This window comes from Plectrocnemia conspersa, unplaced genomic scaffold (assembly GCF_051122295.1).
Source record: "Plectrocnemia conspersa isolate PC_06_02 unplaced genomic scaffold, ASM5112229v1 ptg000004l, whole genome shotgun sequence".
NCBI lineage: Eukaryota > Metazoa > Arthropoda > Insecta > Trichoptera > Polycentropodidae > Plectrocnemia > Plectrocnemia conspersa.
Genome location: NW_028277168.1, coordinates 6,619,081 through 6,638,797, shown reverse-complemented (window position 1 = coordinate 6,638,797; position 19,717 = coordinate 6,619,081). Strand labels below are relative to the sequence as shown.

Sequence of the window (19,717 nt, the reverse complement as noted above, 5' to 3'; positions counted from 1 at the left end):
AGACATTTTCATTATTTTTTTAATATATTTAATAATTTAAGAATTGGTTAGGATTATATTACATCTTGGTTGCTGGCATATATACTTATTTTACAACTTTAGCTGAATATACATAATACTATTACCTAAAAAACTATATAAAAATTTAGTTTGTATTAATACAGAGGTGTTATATTTTGCAAAAAAAATTCAGGGACTTGCATTCTCCGATTTCCTTGAAAATTTGACCTACATATTAACACCTCTGTACAGAATTCTCACCTCTGGTCGTAACTTTTTTGCATTCTTAATTTTAATATTTGTTTTAATTTTAGTATTATACTTATATATTTTTGGGCTATACTGTTCACCTTTACTTTTGATGTGGCGCTTGGTTTATTTTTATTTTTTTTATCACAAATCATATTTTGACTTTCTTTTAGGATAAACAATTGGTCATATTTTGGCATTACATGCCCAGGGTAAATATTTTTATCAGTAGAACATACGCAGATCTTCGAGGATCAAAGACATGAACATATGATATTGCTCTTTATTTTATTGTGCGGCATCCATTTGTCAAGCTTTGTAAATTTTTAGCTATTATTTGTGGTCTGCTGGATTACTAACGCCTAATTTTTGTAAAAGCTCTCAAATTGTTATGCGGCCTTATGATTCAACTAATGGCTTTAGTTGGTCGTTATCAACTAAAGAAAGAGCTCCACGATCTTCTTTATCTTCAAGGCGCTCATCCCCGACACGATTTTTTTGCGGCTACCAATGAATCAGTGCCAACATCAAAAAACTCTTTGGTTTACGAGCTGTTTCTGCTGCTTTATCAGCCGTTTTAAGCCTGCTAAATAATTTATCCCCATATTTTCTTCCATGGCTCAATATTAATCAAAATAATAATAAAACTGAATACTATGAAATAAATGAAGAAAAAATATTTTAATAAATATTTTCACTGCAATCTAATATATTAGGTGTTTTTTTTTATATAATAGTTATATCTAAGCATTAATATTTTAATAAATAAATTACATGGGAGGTCCTTATTTTTAACTCACTGAAAATTATCGTAATAATTCGTAAAACCTGACACCGCAAAAGCTTTACGCCTCCCAATACGATACCACCCTTGACGTCTGTCTATACATATTTTTTTACAATTTCACCTGACCAAAAAGAGCAGTATCGAATGCGTATGCGGTCCGTGTAAAGCATCCCCACCACGCAAACCTGCACAGGTAAGCCGAGGCCGGTTCAGTGTAGAATGACCCGTGCCGCGGGTCGGACGCGCGCCGCTCAGCACGCGGAACTTGTCAAAACACTTTTTCGATGCGATAGCTTGGAAAAAAAGTAAATAAAAACTCACCGGGAATGGACTGGACCTGTCGAAACTTTTCTGTGGAGTGTATGTGCAACAAGCAGGCGCGTGACCGGCGGAACGGTATCAACAACGCGGGCCTGTTGCTCTGAACTTTTCTCACGTGTTTTTTTTATTTAAATATAAAAATATTACACGTGTGTTTTATTGAAGCTTTATGATTAACATAGATCATAAATGGCACACGTGTATTTGTGTCTTTGATGTTGTGTGAATTGTTATCGGTGATTGTTGTCTGTGCGCGGTTCTCCGAGAGGAGCATTTGTGCAGTTTAATGTAAGTTTATTACATTTTTTATCATAAAATAGTGAAACGTAAATCGAGGTTGAAATATATGTTTATTAATATATTTATAATAAGCGCATTAGCGATTCTAATATGCAATCGCGTGCATAATTTTGTGATCAAAAATGCACTTTCAAGGAAACGCATTATCACGCAAATTATTTAGTTATAAAATAATCGCATTATTATCGTTACATAGTTTAACAATTTTTTAATTTTTTAATTGGGCTAATACATAATAAATTATTGATATTCAATTGTAGGTAGTGGTTATCTTACGCCCTTTTATTCAATCGAATTCAATTTTGTCAATAATTTTATCTTACATAATAAATACCGTGTTACTATCTTATTCCCAAAATTCATATTTTAATAATATGTTTGAACTACTTACATATTTTTAAGAATGGTAATAGTAAAGAAAGCTGCACAAACAACAATATCGCCATGTTCTAATTCTAATATATTTGAGAAATGAACATAAATGATATGATATAATAATATGCGTTCCAATGATTTTATAAATCTTATAGGTAGCTCCCATACAAAATTGGTTCTTATTTTTTTAAAACATTAAAGTTGAAAATGATCTATTTCACACTATTCATATTTTTATCAGGATCATATTTTTTGTTAAGAATTAAAATAGATTGAAAATCAATTATTCTATTAGTGATAATGTTTATTGTTTATTTAAATAGCTTACCTATAAATGCGCTATCCATATTTGTAATAGGTTCATCTTCTCTTTAGGAATGTAAAGTGAAATTCTATTTTAGCAGTGATAATAAATAATTCTTAGTATTATTATATAGATGCTTGTAATGAATATATATATAATAATATTTAAAGTTACTTTTAAATGCGTCCATAATATTTTTATTCCTAAGAATGGTAATAGTAATAAAAATATTTGTACGCATATGTAATAAAGTCATTTAAAAGAGTTTTTATATATTATTTAGTTATCATTTAGTGGTTATTATTTAGTTACATATGATTTACACACATATACAAAACATTAAAATTAATTTTCCCACAATGTGCCATTCATCTTTTTGCAACGTCTTATAATAAGTGTATTTAATTTTCGTACGAATTAAAATTGATTTAAAATAGTTTTCTGTGGTGATTATAAACATTATTTCATAAAACTTTACAATTAATTTTTAATATATGTAATTGTTCTATTTGCGTCGCAAATTTTTGATCATGTTCGTTTTCTTCCAAAGAATGCAATTCAATTAAAAATCAGTTATTACATTGGGGATTATAAATATTGTCTAAAATTAATAATATAATACTTATAATTCATCTTTAGTATATTTAATTTGGCTACTCATAAATATTAATATTTTTTTCTGAAAAATGTGAATCGATCCATAAATAAATATTGGCTTATTTTTATTTTATACATTTATTTGGGGTACTTTTAAATATGCCATACATATTTTTATAGGTTAAAACTTTTTATTCCTAAGAAAATAAAAATTGATTTTAAAGCTGTAATGTGACGTGTTTCTAGTTATTGAAATCAACTTACGTATTAAAAATATAAACATTAAAGTAGTTTAGTTTAATACACAGTAGACCCCCCTAATAAAACGGTAAATTGGGGACGTGATATTTGGGTACCTGTTAATTTATGTTTGAGCGAGGCAATAGGAGAATATCTTATCACACATGCCTGAACCGTACGTACCTTTGCCAAAAATTGTACGAATATTTTCTAGTCCCCCAACTACACGCACCCAAATAGCACGTCCTCAATTTACCATGCTATTGGGGGTATGATTTAACTACAATTTGTTGAAAGCATACAATTATTAACTAGTTTTTTTATCTATTTTTTTAACGAATTATTCATTTTTTTAATAATTAAAATATATTTCAAACCCACTAAACAAACAGTGATAACAAATATTGTTTCATACTTATTTTATTATAGCTTTTCATAAATCTAAAACTTATTTAAATGGGCTACTTTTAAATGCGCCATTCATTTTTTTATGATTTTTTTTCTCATTATAATGAATACCGATTAAATTAAGTTATATAATTGGTAATAAAAAATATTTAAATAATTATTTTGCCATTCAAAAAAAAATTTTTCAGAATATATATGTATATTGGAGCTTTTTTTAATGCGTTGTCCACATTTTTATCAGTTATGACTTTATATAAATATAAATCCCGATTATAAATTATTATTACTTGTTTTATTGGTATATATTTAACTGAACTACTTTTAATCTGTTATCTATATTTAACTATTAATCAAATAATTTCATATTTTAAATAAATTATTATTTTAGTGATCGTTATTATATTATTTTTAAATTTTATATAAGCTTAAAATATATATTTCGATTAAAGTTTGGTGGTTCTCATAAATGTTCTATATTATATTTCAATAATATATTTTAATGGCAATATCTAATATTATTTGAATACAATTTATTTAAAGCAGATTATTTTTTTTATTTATCTATATTCTTATCAAATGTATTTATTTTCTAATAAATAAAATTTATTTTCAATCCACTATTCAAGCAGTGATAATAAATAATGTTTCATATTTATTTTTTTAAAGCTTTTTAAAATTTTAAAATATATTTATTTGGGCTCTCATAACTTTCTTCATAATATAGAAAATCAGGTATTTTATTGACAATAAAAAATATTATTTTATAAGAAACTTGAATTAATGTTATTTTTTTAAATTTAATTCAAAGTATTTTTAGAATGTATATTTGGGCTACTCTTAAATGCACCATCGATATCTGTATCTTTATATTTCTAATCAGTTATTTAAAATGTGGTATAAAATATTGTTCGTCAGTTACTTTAAAATACTTTCACTATATTTTAAGTTTATCTATTTTCCTAATCTTCAAATTTGTTTTAAATAGATTATACAATTGCTGGGAATATTCATTGTTTTTTAAAGGCATCATACTTATAATAAATATATGAAATATTAATTTCAAGACAATTTTTAATCCAGATTATTGTCATATAAATATTTTTTTAGAGGTATTATTTATTACATTTATTCAATTTAATAAAAGCATATACCTAATATTAAGTATATTGAACTTGGCTACTTTAAAATGCAACATCCATATTTATATCAAATTAATTGTCTTCTTAAAAATGTAATTTTCCATTTCAGCTATAATATTGTGTACTGTAATATATGCATTTGGGCATCTCATAAATGTGACATTCTGATTTTAATTAATCTTTAGTATATATTATTGGCAATATCTAAATGTGCTATTTGTATATTTATCTGATTTATCACTCTTTATGTTAATACCAACAGTTTTTAATAATCTTATCATTATTATTCAATATAAAAACTACTTTTAGATGCGTTATACTTACGTAAAACACATATTGCTCATTTGAAACCTGTCTTGAATTCCCATTCATAATGTGTCATTTTACGAAATTAACATGCATAGGAAAATCTCGCACGAATATATTTAAATGATACTTCTTACCTTATTTGTATAGTATGAGTAATACCCATATATTTTATATGCAAATAAAAATAGTTTAAGATTTTTATGGTATGAACAAGTATAATATACAAGCTTAAAATTAAATATTATGTTACAATTTATCTATATAATACATTTTTAAAATCAGCAAACGACATGAAAAAAAATATTATTTTTAAATATTTATTTCAATTGTATTGTATATAGATTTTCTTTATATCGTGCGATTGTTTAATTAACTGCAATATTTACATATGTCATTTGCATTACTAGCTCAGCAAAACTATTCTAACTTCCCTTTGATTTTAAGCGTTAAAGTCACGTCATGTCAAATATCGAGTTCAACAAAATCTCTCGTTTCGTACCCAAATTGCGGTTCGGTCGGATTTCGTGTTATGCAGATCATCATAACATTATTATCCCACGATTTATATTCTTGAGACTCTCCAAACCGCCCTGAGGATAGTAACAACTAAAAGGAAACTTAACTGGGCTGATGCTCCGAGTCGAAAAATCGATGGTGTTTTTTTTAAACAATCCCAACCCATTATGTATTCGAACCGTCGTCTTCAATGGGAGATAAATTAACTTAGGTTTATAAATTATTTTATATGTATATGTCTATAAATAATTTTAGAGCTATCATTATTATTAAATGTTACATAGTCATGCGCGGCTTTTAGAAGTGTTGCATCATGGCAGTGACTAGTTTGTTATTCGATCACCGTCTATGATAATTGCTTCATTAATAACTCTTAATCGAAGTTTAATTTTGACCAAATCGATATAGGTGTATTATTTATGGTTTACGATATTATGATATGTTTATACATATACATTTTTATATATTGTTTATTTGTAGATTATAAACAAACCTTTATATATTTTAAACATAATTTAAGTTACGTAATATGTAAAAAATATTACAATAGCACTAATTAGTTAATATATAAATCACAAAAAAAATATACAAATGTTTTCAAATGCTCATAAAACATGAAAGTTCGGTGTAGCATTAACAATACAACAATATTATTTTTGATGAGTTCAGTCATTCTTAAAATAAAGTGTATAAACTAACAATAGACTCAGTATATAAATATAGATATATTTAGTATTGGCAGTAGTTTAGCTTAGTATAGTAATCCATTAATCTTAATGTTCATGATGAGATAGCGCATAATTGCACGTATTCATTATTTTTTCATTTTATTATTATTATTTATTATTTATTATAAATAAAATTTATTTTGGATTGTTTTTAACGAACCAAGAAACCAGACACCTTTTATATGTAACGTATGATAGAAAAATCCCATTTCATTCCCGCAAACATTTTATTAGATCTTACATAATTTTCCTATGTTGGACTTGATTACAGCAAACGACTCTTGGCTTTGTTCCAAACACTTATATGTTTGTTCTATGTTAATCCGATAAAAGATCTGATTTCGAGTTAAGATCTTAGTTGTTTGTCCAAGGATTAACAATAGTACACACGTGAGCGTTTACCCAAGGAAGCGAAACGAATAACTCGTTACATCTCAACTGGGATATGTGTGTGATTTTTGTTTTTGCCAATGAACGGGTTATGAAAGCTTTAAACTGGTTTGCGGAGATACAAACAAATTGCGAAGAAGAAACTCGGTGTACGGTGGCAATAGGAGAAAAACGTATTTACATACACCTCAAATATATTATCTATATATATTATTTTCCATCCGAGATTTTGCTGAAAAATATACAATATATACGAATGTGTGTACTAAATAAGTCTCGGTTCGAAATGAGATTCGTCTGGGGAGCTGGTGAGAACAATATAAGTTTGAGGAGTTAATTTGCATCCGAGGCATAAAGGCGAAGATTCGGTCCAGACGGATGCTGCTTCGCAGGCTTTCGTTATGGTGGGCTTTTGAAAACTTGGAGTTATTCGCAGCAGATTGTGGAAGCGCGTGGGAAAACGACTTCATGAATTGCATATAAAACGTTTTATGAATACGAATATCAAAAAATAAAAACGTTGAAAGAATCACCGCCGGTTACGGTATCAAAAATAATTTTCGTTTTAAATCCGTTATTATCAGACCCGTGGTAATTAGTGACTTGTTGAGTATTAACGGAATTGATATAAATATTTACTACATTTTACTTAAAGTTAAAATAAACTGTGCGTAATATTTTTAAAGTATGAATAAACATTAAATATATTTTTGTTGATGAAACATTAAATATATATATAAGTAAGGGCTGGTTAATTCATTGAGGATAGGTTTTGGTTTGAACAGTAAATGTATATATTTTTACTAGTATAAATATAATTTCACTAACAAGGCCATTTAAAATGTATCAAACAATTTATTTATAATTTCACTAGACAATATCTCTGCGTGGGTAATCCGATTTACGTTTACTTTTTTAAATAAAATTTGCTTGATTTTGTAAGTGGCTTTCACAAGTCACAACTGTCAGTTAAAGATCACTACTTTTTACACGTTTCACGCCTGTCAAATGAGCGGCATATAAATCAGATAAATCATATTTTCACTAGTAAAAATATAATATGTATATTTCCGATGTGATTTCATTGAAGTGATTGTAAAAATATATTATTATAATACATATTTACCATAACATATATAAAAAAATATTTTTATAATTTATCTTATTTATTTGTAAAATTATGCACCAATTTATCATCGTAAAAATAAAAATCTATATTGTGTTATTATGTACCACACATTAAACAGTAGCCCTTAAATTGCTTTACATATTAAAACTAATTGCATATTTATTGAAAAGGCTCATTACTTATTATATATTTTGTAGTTTCAATATTTTATTTTATATAGATTACTTTATCGGTTTGATTTTATTCTATAGCTTTGTATATTTATATTATTTTATATATAAATGCGTATGAATATTATTTTTTAATCTATGTAGGTACATATTTTCCTATTTATTTATTTTTATTATAATAAATTACTATAATTTAATATAAAAATATAATGACTGTTTAATAAATGTAATGAGTTCTTAAATATCTTGTGGATATTATTTAAATTAACTTTACGATATACGAGTTGTATAAGTCACTGATTATTAACCTAAAACGCTTAGGTTTGAATCTTATATGGATTTTCTATCGTGTCTAAGATTTCGGAATTAGTGATTATCTTATATTGATAATTTCGATTGAACACCACAGTTTTTGGTATTGATTAAATTTAATCAAGCTAGGTCATATATATGAGGTACTGATTTATTCTTATATGTATAAAAAAAATGTAGAAAATACTTGCATCTTTAGACTTTTATCTGTAATTTAAATAAAATATTAATAACTGGATTTGCTAGTGTGAAAAATTATGTAAACGACTTAATTACATACCACATTGTTAAACACAGAGGGGAGATGTTATCTAATATTTAAAAAATCCACATATTTTTCATCGCCATGCTAATGTTAAAACTTAATTTTTATTATTGCCCATCGTTAAAGTGTATGCACTACGAGTAACTTGCATAATTCTTCACTAAAGTGGATAGAACGTTTTTATTAAAACTTTTCACTGGAAAGATTTAACGTCTGCTTCTTTCTCGCGCAAACTTTAAAATCAATCGCGAAATTTATTCATGGCAACAAATCCAAAACTCGCTCCAATTTTCTCACACATACATCTTCCATATTGTGCAACATAATCCTCACGTTGTCATCGCCGATGTACAGAACAATAGTCAGGAAACATTTTAGTTGTGAAAAAATAATGATACAATTACACGCTACCGTGCAAATACTAAATTCTCACGTTTTGCGACTTATTTATTATATAATATCTGGTACAATAAATTTCAAGCCGACATACAAGCGTGTAAAATCAATGAAATATATGCCATGTTAAGTAATCAAGATCGTTTCACGCATGATGTAACTTCAATGATACAGAATAACGTTTTGATTTAATAACATATTCACTTTTAAACCAACATTATTGAACATACATTCTTAACTACACATTAAATTAAGACGGAATCGTGTTTGAAACGAATCAATAATTATTTCAATGCGTGTTCAAGTTTGTGATCCGTGAATCCTTTGTTTGAAACGAATCGCGATTTTTACTAAAAAAATATTCAATTATATTATATTTGTTTCTGTGGAATAATGTATTTATGTGTACAAAAATCTAATTATGGTATTGTTATTCATGGCACTGTGATGTTTATGTCCCACTGGAAATCAACTGTGATGTTTATGAAAGCAGCCTTGTATGTCAAAATTAAGGCATAATTTGATTGATTAATTTATTATTCATTGTATCTCTGCGACAAAACTATGTTAGGCTTGAAATAAAACTATTGGCTTATACATTATTCATCTAATTTTTCAGATAGACTCGTTTTTAGAAACGATATTATTTAATTCAAAAAAAATTCATGTTTTAAAAAAATTGACAAATAATATTTTTTATTTGCAATTTAAGTATTGCTTATAATTTATTATGATACGTTATTTACAATTTAATTACTTTTTAGGTTACGTCGTACTATTATTAATTTACAAAATGATTATTTTGGTTATTGCAATTATATTTCAGTTGTGAGTTTACAATATTTTTATTGTTGTATAATTATTATTTATTTTATGTTCAGTTAGTATTTTTTAATTATAAAATACTATAGATTAAAAGCATAAAATCAAAAGTATAAGTTCAATATACACTTCTGAAAATATTAATTTCAAGATAAACAAACAAAATAGTAGGAAAAAATGAATTGGGTTTTTACTATTTATTTTTGTAAATAAATATTGCTAGTACGTAATATTACTATATAAATAATTATATATAATGTCACGCAGATTGGAAATATGTCATTAGGTTTTTTATAGCATTTAGATTTATATTTATACGAAATTAAATAAGTGCTTAAATAGATTACTTAATTTTTGTCTCAAAAATATTGACATATATTTTTAAAATCAAAAATTGCTGTGATTATAATTTACATTTACAAAAAAATACGTTTTTAAAAATACGTTAGGATGTAAAATAATTTACTATATTAAATATTATTTTTAGTAAAGGTTTTTTAAAACAAAATTGATGAATCAGTTTATAATTTCGTATCTTTTTTGTATAGTGTGGTAGAGTACGCTCGGGATAAGGATGCCGGTTTGTTATTGTGTGCATGTACATGTATATGAGAGGGAGAAGCGATGAAGCGTATACTTCGTTGTCTCGCTTTCTCTTTTAAGGACAGTCGCTGATTCGTCAACGCTGGTATTCGTCATTAATGTGCAGCGTGGCACAGAAGTTCGATCTTCTCTAGTGATTTATTTTAAATAATTTTGTGTTGATATTGGTTTAATCCAGATATGCCCACTGTCCCATGGGTAGGTCACTAAACAAGGCTTCAAATATACAATAAGTTATTCGTTCTCTTACCCGTGGATTGAAATATTTTAATTATTTTTCCATTAATCCGTACGTTGTTGGTTTTTTTACACTATTCTCTGTAAGGCTTAAAAAAGTTATTATTCTGATCGTTGCGCCAATGATAATTTTTTAATTTATTCAATGGATTCTAATGATTTAATAGAGTCATCGAGTCTTTAAACAACCTGCGAATAATTTCTTTTCCCATTTTATATCTTTTTGCTTTTGAAGAATAGCTAAATACTTCCTTATTTTTTTGACTAGTGAAAGATTTTGAATTTTGCAAATATTAAATTAATGACATTAATGTTCGATTTCTTCGATTATATAATATATTTTTAATTGTCCGTTGAAATTTCCAACTTAGCTCAGAACTATGTATGTTAAATAAACATATATTTTCCTTTAAAATACAAAATTAAATATTCTGAGCGAAATTGTTTTAAGCCACACAGTTCACGCACACAATAACAAACCGGAATCCTTATCCCGAGCGTACTCTAACAACATTTAATCTAGAAAAAGCGCCAGGTATTTAATTATTTAAGGCAAAAATAAGCACCTTATTTTCAATATACTTTTTTTATAAAATTTATTACATGTACCACGAATTAAGACTTAAAAAAATGAATACTAGAATGAACCTTTCAAGAAATAATACGACAACTTTTTAATAACTTAATTAGATTTACACTTAAAATAAAATGCTGTTTTTAGCTGTGAAATTTTTCCCTAGAAGTACATTTTAATTGTAAATCTGATTTCATGCTTAAAAAAATCGGTTTAATTTATGATTTTTAACACTTTGTTAAAATACTCAATGTTAATTTTACCCGAATTTTTATAATTAAATTAAGAAACTAAATACTTAATTAGAAATTGTAATTTTTTAGCATAACAATTGCTACAAGCATTTACGCTATCGTAATTATTAACTCATTGTAAAATATGATAGTAATTAAAAACATATAATAGAATTAAAACCGTTGTTATTTAATTTTTAGTAGATAATTTTTGAACAATATTTTTTTATAACTTAAGACAACATTTAAAAATTATCCTTTAGATATCTATTGTATTTTATACTAACTTATTATTTTTTTTTGTAAATGAATGGCATAGATTTAGATTAGGAAATTTTTTTTTTGATAAGCGTTTATCGTATGATAAATATTGATTTGCCAATTTAAGAAACTTTAAGTAAAGGAAAGATTAGATTGCTTAAAAAAACTGTCGCGGAAATAATTGATATATTTCTAGACTCTAAATAAACTATTTTGTTTAATATGTTATCTTAGTTATGCATAAATAATAAATATAACTAACTTAATCAAAAGCTTATTAAACAATATTACACAAAACGCATAATCATACGTCTATGTTTTTAAAAATATACACATACACAATTTTCAAAATAGAAAGTTAGCATTTTATGTATTGTACTAAACGTAATAAATAAAAATGTTTTACCATAAAAAGTTTTGTGTTTTCGCGTGGTTTCAATTCAATTCAACGTGGAATTATTTACATGTAAAAGCTATGTATATTCTATTATAATATTTTTTTGGACGGTCGGAGAGTTCTCGTTGTTTTAAATTAATTTCTACATTTACAGTGTTAAATCAGTTGTAGCATTCATTAAAACTGCCGTTGAAGTTTGCAAATGCATCGTATTTCCGTAATTCACCTGTAATTAGTGTTTGCTCGTGTATATCTCTGGATAGAGCAGACTGACTACTAACCGCAAGCTCGAAAATCTGCATCCAGTTATGCAACCAGACTGGTTTAATGTTGAAATTGTGTGATTCATAAACACAATCTACGAAAGTCCTTAAATATTCATTTGACGTTGCAGCTTAAAACGTTTTTTTAAAGTTAACATTACCATTTAATTTAATATAATACTTGATCTTGTATATGTACTGCTTAAAGTTATACTGTATAATTATACACTATTAATAATATACTTCTAATTTAAATAACTATTTACTTTAGATGTATTATTTCATATTGATAGATAAGACGTTGATAATATAGATTGTAGAGTAATTAAATATGAGTTTGAGTATAATAATTATTCATTTTATTACCGATCTATAAGCATAAAACACAAAAGTAACGTTTTCTGAGGGCAATGGTAATATAAAATTACATTTCTCAATTAACTGAATCTGTAACTGTTGTTTCATAACTACGCCAAGTATCATTTGCCTAACTGTGATTCGATTTATATTATATAAACCAATATATTCAATTTTACTCTATAATACCACAATATCATTATAAAACAACTTTATATCATTTCTTTAGCCCATAAACGTCTAATTGACATCATCTAAAATTAATCACATCCCATTTTTATCAGTTAATGATCACTTAATATAATACAGGCATGGTCCGTTCAAAAAGTTTTCGAACCTTGATGAAATGTCAGCAATGTGTGGTTTATGGTATTAAATATAATTGCGAATTTATGCAATATTATAGGCTACATCCATACCAAATTTTATATTATCTTAAAAAAAAGTCAGCTTAAATAGCTTTTAACTATGGATAAAAAAATCCATTGAGGCCACATAGTCACCCAATCGTGACTTTGGAAGAAAAACGCAGTCAACTGTACTTCCTGAACCTTTATTCGCTCTCGAATATTAAAACTGGTGTATCTATAAAGGACAATAAAGTCATTTCCATGTAATATATAACTATAAAAAAAATATATAAATTTTGCATCATATTTTTTTTAAATATATTTTCGCTGCATTATATGGTCTAGAATAGGATTAATAATTTTTTTCGACTTCATTGCTAATCAGATAATAGCAGAACACTTCTCAAAAATTTTCTAATGCAAGGTAAAAAATTGCAAAAAAATATATTGAAACAATGTAAGTAAAATTAAATTATATACATTAATAATGATATACAAATATTTATTTTCTAAAAACACATACTGTTTTTATCTTAAATTGTGGATACTGCTCTAAATTATGTAGTCTCAAGGTGTCTTTATTGAGGATGGCTTAAATAGAACGCAATCAAAACCTTTGCGTTGGGACATATGAAGTGGAGTCTACAGTGGGCCCGTCCGGCAAAGGACAAAATCATGAGAGCCTGACAATCCAAATGTGAAAAAGAAAAAAATCCTTTATTTATTTTAACTAAGCGCTTTAGAACTTATTCTCCTAAAATCCGGCGTATTTTTGCTCCATTATCTTGACAAAAATATGATTATTGAAATAACTGTTTCCAGCAAAGATAAAAACCTTGACGGTTATTTGCGGAAGCAATCGAGGACTACCTGGGTCTTTTTTCTAATTTTCTAATTTTCATAATCTCGATTCTCCAATTCTCTAATTTTTATTATCTCGATTCCTGGGATTCACATTTCAAAAACAGGGACGAGAAAAAATAAAATATGTCTAAAGTGACTTTTCTTCTTTCCCACCAGTTGTTCTGTAAGCGAACAAAAAAATTCATGAAATGGGCTTTTTTTAAAATATTAAAAATTTTAATGCTTACCAAAACATCAAAAATCTTTATACAAAATATTAAAAATGCTTACCAAAATATTAAAAATCCCAGGATTCGACGATATTTCAATCTTGACTACCGTGATTGGAAAAAATCATCGGTAATAGTAAATGCTACGCCTTACATTCCGTGAAAAGTCATAACCATATTTTTTTTTAGCAATCGTAAAAAATATCATTGTATTTATGTAAGTTTACCTTGTGCCTTCTCGAGTGCTGATGTCCTGATTGTAACGGATAAGAATAAGGGACGTAATCGCGACTCTCTAAGGCAGCTAAAAATTTCTGATTATCGACTTAATTATTTCAAAAAGTGCTTTATTGAATACATACTATATCTAAAAACACTCTTAGTTAAAAATACACTAAGATACAAAAACGGATATAAATGATATAATCCGTACTCCCTTTGTAGAATTATTTCTAACAAAAATGAGCGCTTTGCTTCAGTATTATTTCAGAAAATTGAAACGCTACGATGTAACGTATTATACAAAACGCTAATTGCCAATAAATTATTAAAGTGACACGTGCTCCGCAGAACGAATCAGAGCATTATCGCAAACTTACTAAATCTCAATTTCTAATATAGTGTCACTCTTAAGTCCTCGGCGGAAGTATTTATAAATAATTCATATTGTATAAATAAATTTCGCTGGATAACAAGTTCTAAAAACTGTTACAATGACACTTTACAAAGACTAGATTATTTTGAAAAGGCAGCAAATTTAAATTTTAAATCGCCGCATATATTCAGCAATAAATACAAGGAAGAGCAAATTAAATCCTTGAACATTAGTATTCTAAGGCATACTATATATGTAACAATTTTCAAGCATTAAAAATGGGAATAATGTAAGGAGATGTGAATTTTTATAATATTCCTAGGACAATCCGCAAAAATAAAAATGTAGCGAGAATTTCCTCAATGAAATATTTATTAATTTATATAAAATATTATATCATCCGGTAGATCTCAGAACTTTTTTTTATCTATCCTTGCTATTTATATACTATAGGAGAAAGGGTGTGTCTTAAAGGTTGCAAGGCTAGTCATTTTTAAAATACATAAAATAAAAGTTCGGAAACTTTTCGAACAGTCCACGTACAAGCCATAAAAGTCGAGGGTTCGCACTAGCGTTGTTATCTATTTAATGTATCATTGTTCGGCGGCCGCAAACAGGTTTGAACCCGGCACTGGTGCGGCCAGTTGCTTCGCGCCGGTTCTTTTTTTGCGGCCAGCGCTCCGGGTTCGACTCCTTTATTTGTCCACAGCATTTGGTTCGAAGGCTTTGTTCTACATACGTGGTCAATTTGAAAATCTTGCCCGCCAGGCGGTCCTAGCGATTGAAACCCTATTAGCATTCCTCGAAAGGGTTATGCAGGGTTAGCCCTCGAGCGAACACCCCAAACTCAACATCAGATCAAAGCAATTAATTAATAGAGATATTAAATTTCGCGGCTTCGTGGATATTTATATTAAACGCTAATTAGTATTGAGAATGAATTGAAATACAATAATAACCTATTTACTCGTTTAATAAATAACTAACTTTAAGTTTGTTTTAATTAAAAATAATATATACACAAAGTAAAGATAATTTTAAAGAAAATGCAAAAAATATTTCTAAATAATAAATTTTATAATTTATTGATGATACCTTAATTTTCAATATTCACTATATAATTGCATTAAAATTATTTTTATATTTTAAAGTTAGTGAAGTCTCTCTCCACTATATTCTTAGACGCTCAGCCCTTACACTTATATACATATTTGAAATCACAGTTCTGAACACTTCTTGGCATTTTTCATAAAGTTAGTCAATCAATCAATAGAATTTATCCAATATGGTTCTCGAATGAGGTAATTACAATTCTTAGAAAGAAACATGTCATACATAAAATCTGGAAACGAACACGAAATTCTCTCATCTATGAAGAATTTCGTACTCTGCGATCGCGTGCAAAATTAATGATTTCCAATTGCCATCGGAACTATATTGGAGACTAAAAAGTCGATAATTTTAGATCCGAAAAAATTTTGGAAATTCGTTAACTCAAAACGCGATGGCCAATCTTTACTGTCATCGATGAGTTGGAACAACATCAATTTTGAAGGTTCTGAAGAGATTGCAGATGGATTTGCTAGGTATTTTCAAACCGTATACCATAATGATGGGTCACATTTAGAGTTTAATTCTAATTACGACGAGACTCATCGTTCATGGTCATCTTTGTTATCAATCAAAACCTTTAGTTTGGTTGATATGGAATATGGGTTTAGCAGACTAAAGTCCATTTTTACCTCGGGACCAGATTTTATTCTAGACTACATTCTGAAGGAATGCAAGTCTGATATTTTACAGCCTCTAAAATTTATATTTAATTTAATTTTGAGATCCTCTTGTTTTCCAGAATTGTGTAAATGTTCAAAAGTCACTCCGATTCATAAAAAGGGTCCCAAATCTCAAATTGACAATTACAGGCCAATAGCTTTGATCTCATCACCTGCAAAATTATTTGAAATAGTATTGCATAAATACATTTTTAATCATTGCAGGTGTATGCTTCTCGACCAACAACATGGTTTCCGTAAATCTCGATCCACTGTCACTAATCTAATGGTTTTGTCTAACTATGTTTCAAAATCATTGGACTCTGGTGTACAAGTGGACGTCGTATACACAGATTTTGAAAAAGCATTTGATAAAGTTAACCATGCTTTACTTGTAAAAAAGTTATCTAATTTCGGGTTTTCTGAAGATCTCATAAATCTATTCTTAAATTACTTGTCCAATAGATATCAATTCGTCAAGTATAATAACTCCTTTTCAGAACGATATAAGACCCCTACTGGAGTACCACAAGGATCCAATTTGGGTCCATTGTTGTTTTTATTGTTCATTAATGACATAGAAACAGCAATAGAGCATTCAGATTTTTTATTATATGCAGATGACTTGAAAATTTACAAGAAAATGCATTCGATTTCTGATTCCCTCGACCTACAGGAGGATCTCAACTCTATATGGAAATGGGCTTGCTATAACCAATTGCCTTTCAGTGTAAAGAAATGTCACACAATTTCATTTTCAATGTCATTAACGCCGGCAAAATATTCATACCATCTAGGCGGATATTTTCTGGAAAGGTTTTCTTCAACTAAGGATTTAGGAGTGACTTTCGAAGAACGTTGGAAATTTAGCCAGCACATTGCAGAGACTCATAGCAAATCCTTAAAAATGCTCGGTTTTATCTTGAGAAATGCGCGTTACTTCAGGAATACTTTAGTATTGCGCACTCTTTATGATACTCTAGTCCGCAGCATACTAGAAACTAGCTCCATCATTTGGATCCCAGGCGTAATGAATCAATGTAATGAATTGAAGCTGGAAAAAGTACAACGTAAATTTCTTCGATATTTATACTTGAAGGAATACGGGTATTATCCGTTCTTGTTTCCCAGTGCTTTTATTTTGGGAGCCCTGGGATACGTTTCTTTGTCGACTCGCAGAAGTGTTTATGTAATTAAACACTTCTGGAAATTGCTCAAGGGCATCGTAGACAATCCTTCAGTGCTCGAGCAGCTTCAAATGTGGGCTCCTGAAGGTGGTTATAGTTCTCGGTCGCGTCCACTATTCTTGCCTGTTAAGTCTAGAACTGGAGCACTTGCCAACTCTTCTCTGGCCAAGGCTATTTATCTGCTCAATTCTGTCCATAGTAATATTGACATTTTCTCTTGCACATATGGAGTTTTGGTTCAGTTCGTATGGGACAATGCACACCTGTTGAGGTGATTTGTGTCTGTTGTTTTGTCTTGTTTATATTTGTATGTATTATGATGTATTAGTACTTTTGACTATCGTGACGCATTGGGTTTGCCTGTCAGGTCACGATGGTTATAATTTTAATAAATTAATAATAAATAATAATAAATAATCTTTAAAAACGCGTTAAATTTTTTTTTGCGAGTTTTTCAATGACTTATTTTACTTTAAATTCACAAAATATTTTTACTGCCGTAGACATTAAAATACATCGTTTTCTGTAGCTAAAACCCAATAAATATATTCCTTAATGTTTTGTATGATAATTTCTGATTTATTTTATAAGCCATAGAGCTTGTCATGTAACGACTGACACATACCACACAATATTGGTTCAGGTCTTTATGCTGACAGAAATATAATTTTTGAAATATTGCTTTAAATTTTCCAGCATTTATCTTTAAAATTTGAGCTAACAAAAACACCCACGTAGTGTATTTTTATAATAAAAATTTTGTCAAAAAAAAAACACATTGTGATAAATGACGTGTGATAAATGGCTGACACGACTTCGCATCACGCCTCACCTGTGCTTTGTGCCAAAAGTGTTTTATTTGCGGCTTTTGAGCTTTCAAAGTAATATGCAATACATCACGACAACGCCAGTATTCATTTTGTTAATATTTGATATTTATCTTTCGGCTCCATGATATCGCAGAGCGACGCACCTTTCGGACGTTTCGCATTTGCATATAAAAAAGTGCGTTAAACGAACCAATTTTCCCACGGAATTGCGACACATGGTCACCCCGTGACGCAAAACGTTCATGTTTTATTACTCAGCTCGAATTGCGCAAATATTCCGTATTCGTCGAGCTGTAAAACGAGCGCAAATATTTTTCAGCTTTATTATACCCGGCAAGGAAATTGGATCAATTCCTTAGCAGGTAGGCTGGAAATTGCCATTTTGTTTTATCCAACACGTAAGAAGAAGTGTATCTAGGTTATATGAAAAAATATTGTTCACCAAATTGATTTATTTGATTTTTGGCAGCTCATATGAGAATTTTCGTAGTGCTTCATTAAGATTATATCTAACAAGATACTATCTTGTTGAAGATAATTTTTTATCTGAATTGTGCCATAATATAATATTTTGGACAAATAAAGTAAATTATATAATCAATTTAATAGCTACAAGCGAAATAGTTCTACTTATATATTGCTGAAATAATTTTGCTATAGATTAATATTAAAAAATATAGTTTAGATAGCATTGACTAATTTTAATAATCTCAAACATTTTTGTTTTGATTCAAGACCTAAAACATTATTTACAATATTTCACTTGTATTTAAGATAACAATATACTTATTACTTTATAATAGATAGTTAATTAATTTGTTAATGGCGCTTTGTTATAATTATGATTTTTTTCAATGTATAATGGATGGTATATCGGTGTATGAAATATTATATTTGTCAAAAAATTAGCTCTTTAAGATGTGATTTAACTAAATTAAATAAATCTTTAAATACTTTAAAATTAAATTAAATAAATTTCAACATAAAATATAATATATTTATATAATAAAAAACATCGTTAAGTTAATTTCGTTCTAAAACAAATACCATTCTTTCATAAATGAAATGTATATTTAATTTTCTCATCAATGAAATACGCTTCGATTTGTGCCAAGGGTCGTTAAAAGGACTTTTATACACCCTTTACTGCATAAGGTCTGGCAATTTATTATGGCTCAGCGAATTTAAAAATCGTTCAACTGAGTTTTTTACGAGAATATTTTATAAT

The 19,717-nt window shown here is 28.1% G+C and overlaps 1 protein-coding gene across 1 annotated transcript in view; it reads left to right on the top strand.

The window, feature by feature from the left end:
- Positions 1-1,247: 1,247 nt before the first annotated feature.
- The window catches only part of LOC148235745 (uncharacterized), a 129,646-nt gene continuing 111,176 nt past the window's right edge, over positions 1,248-19,717 (top strand). Inside the window, exon 1 of the mRNA XM_088184356.1 lies at positions 1,248-1,645. The gene's annotated coding sequence lies outside the window, so the exon portion shown is untranslated. The remainder of the gene's footprint in view (positions 1,646-19,717) is intronic.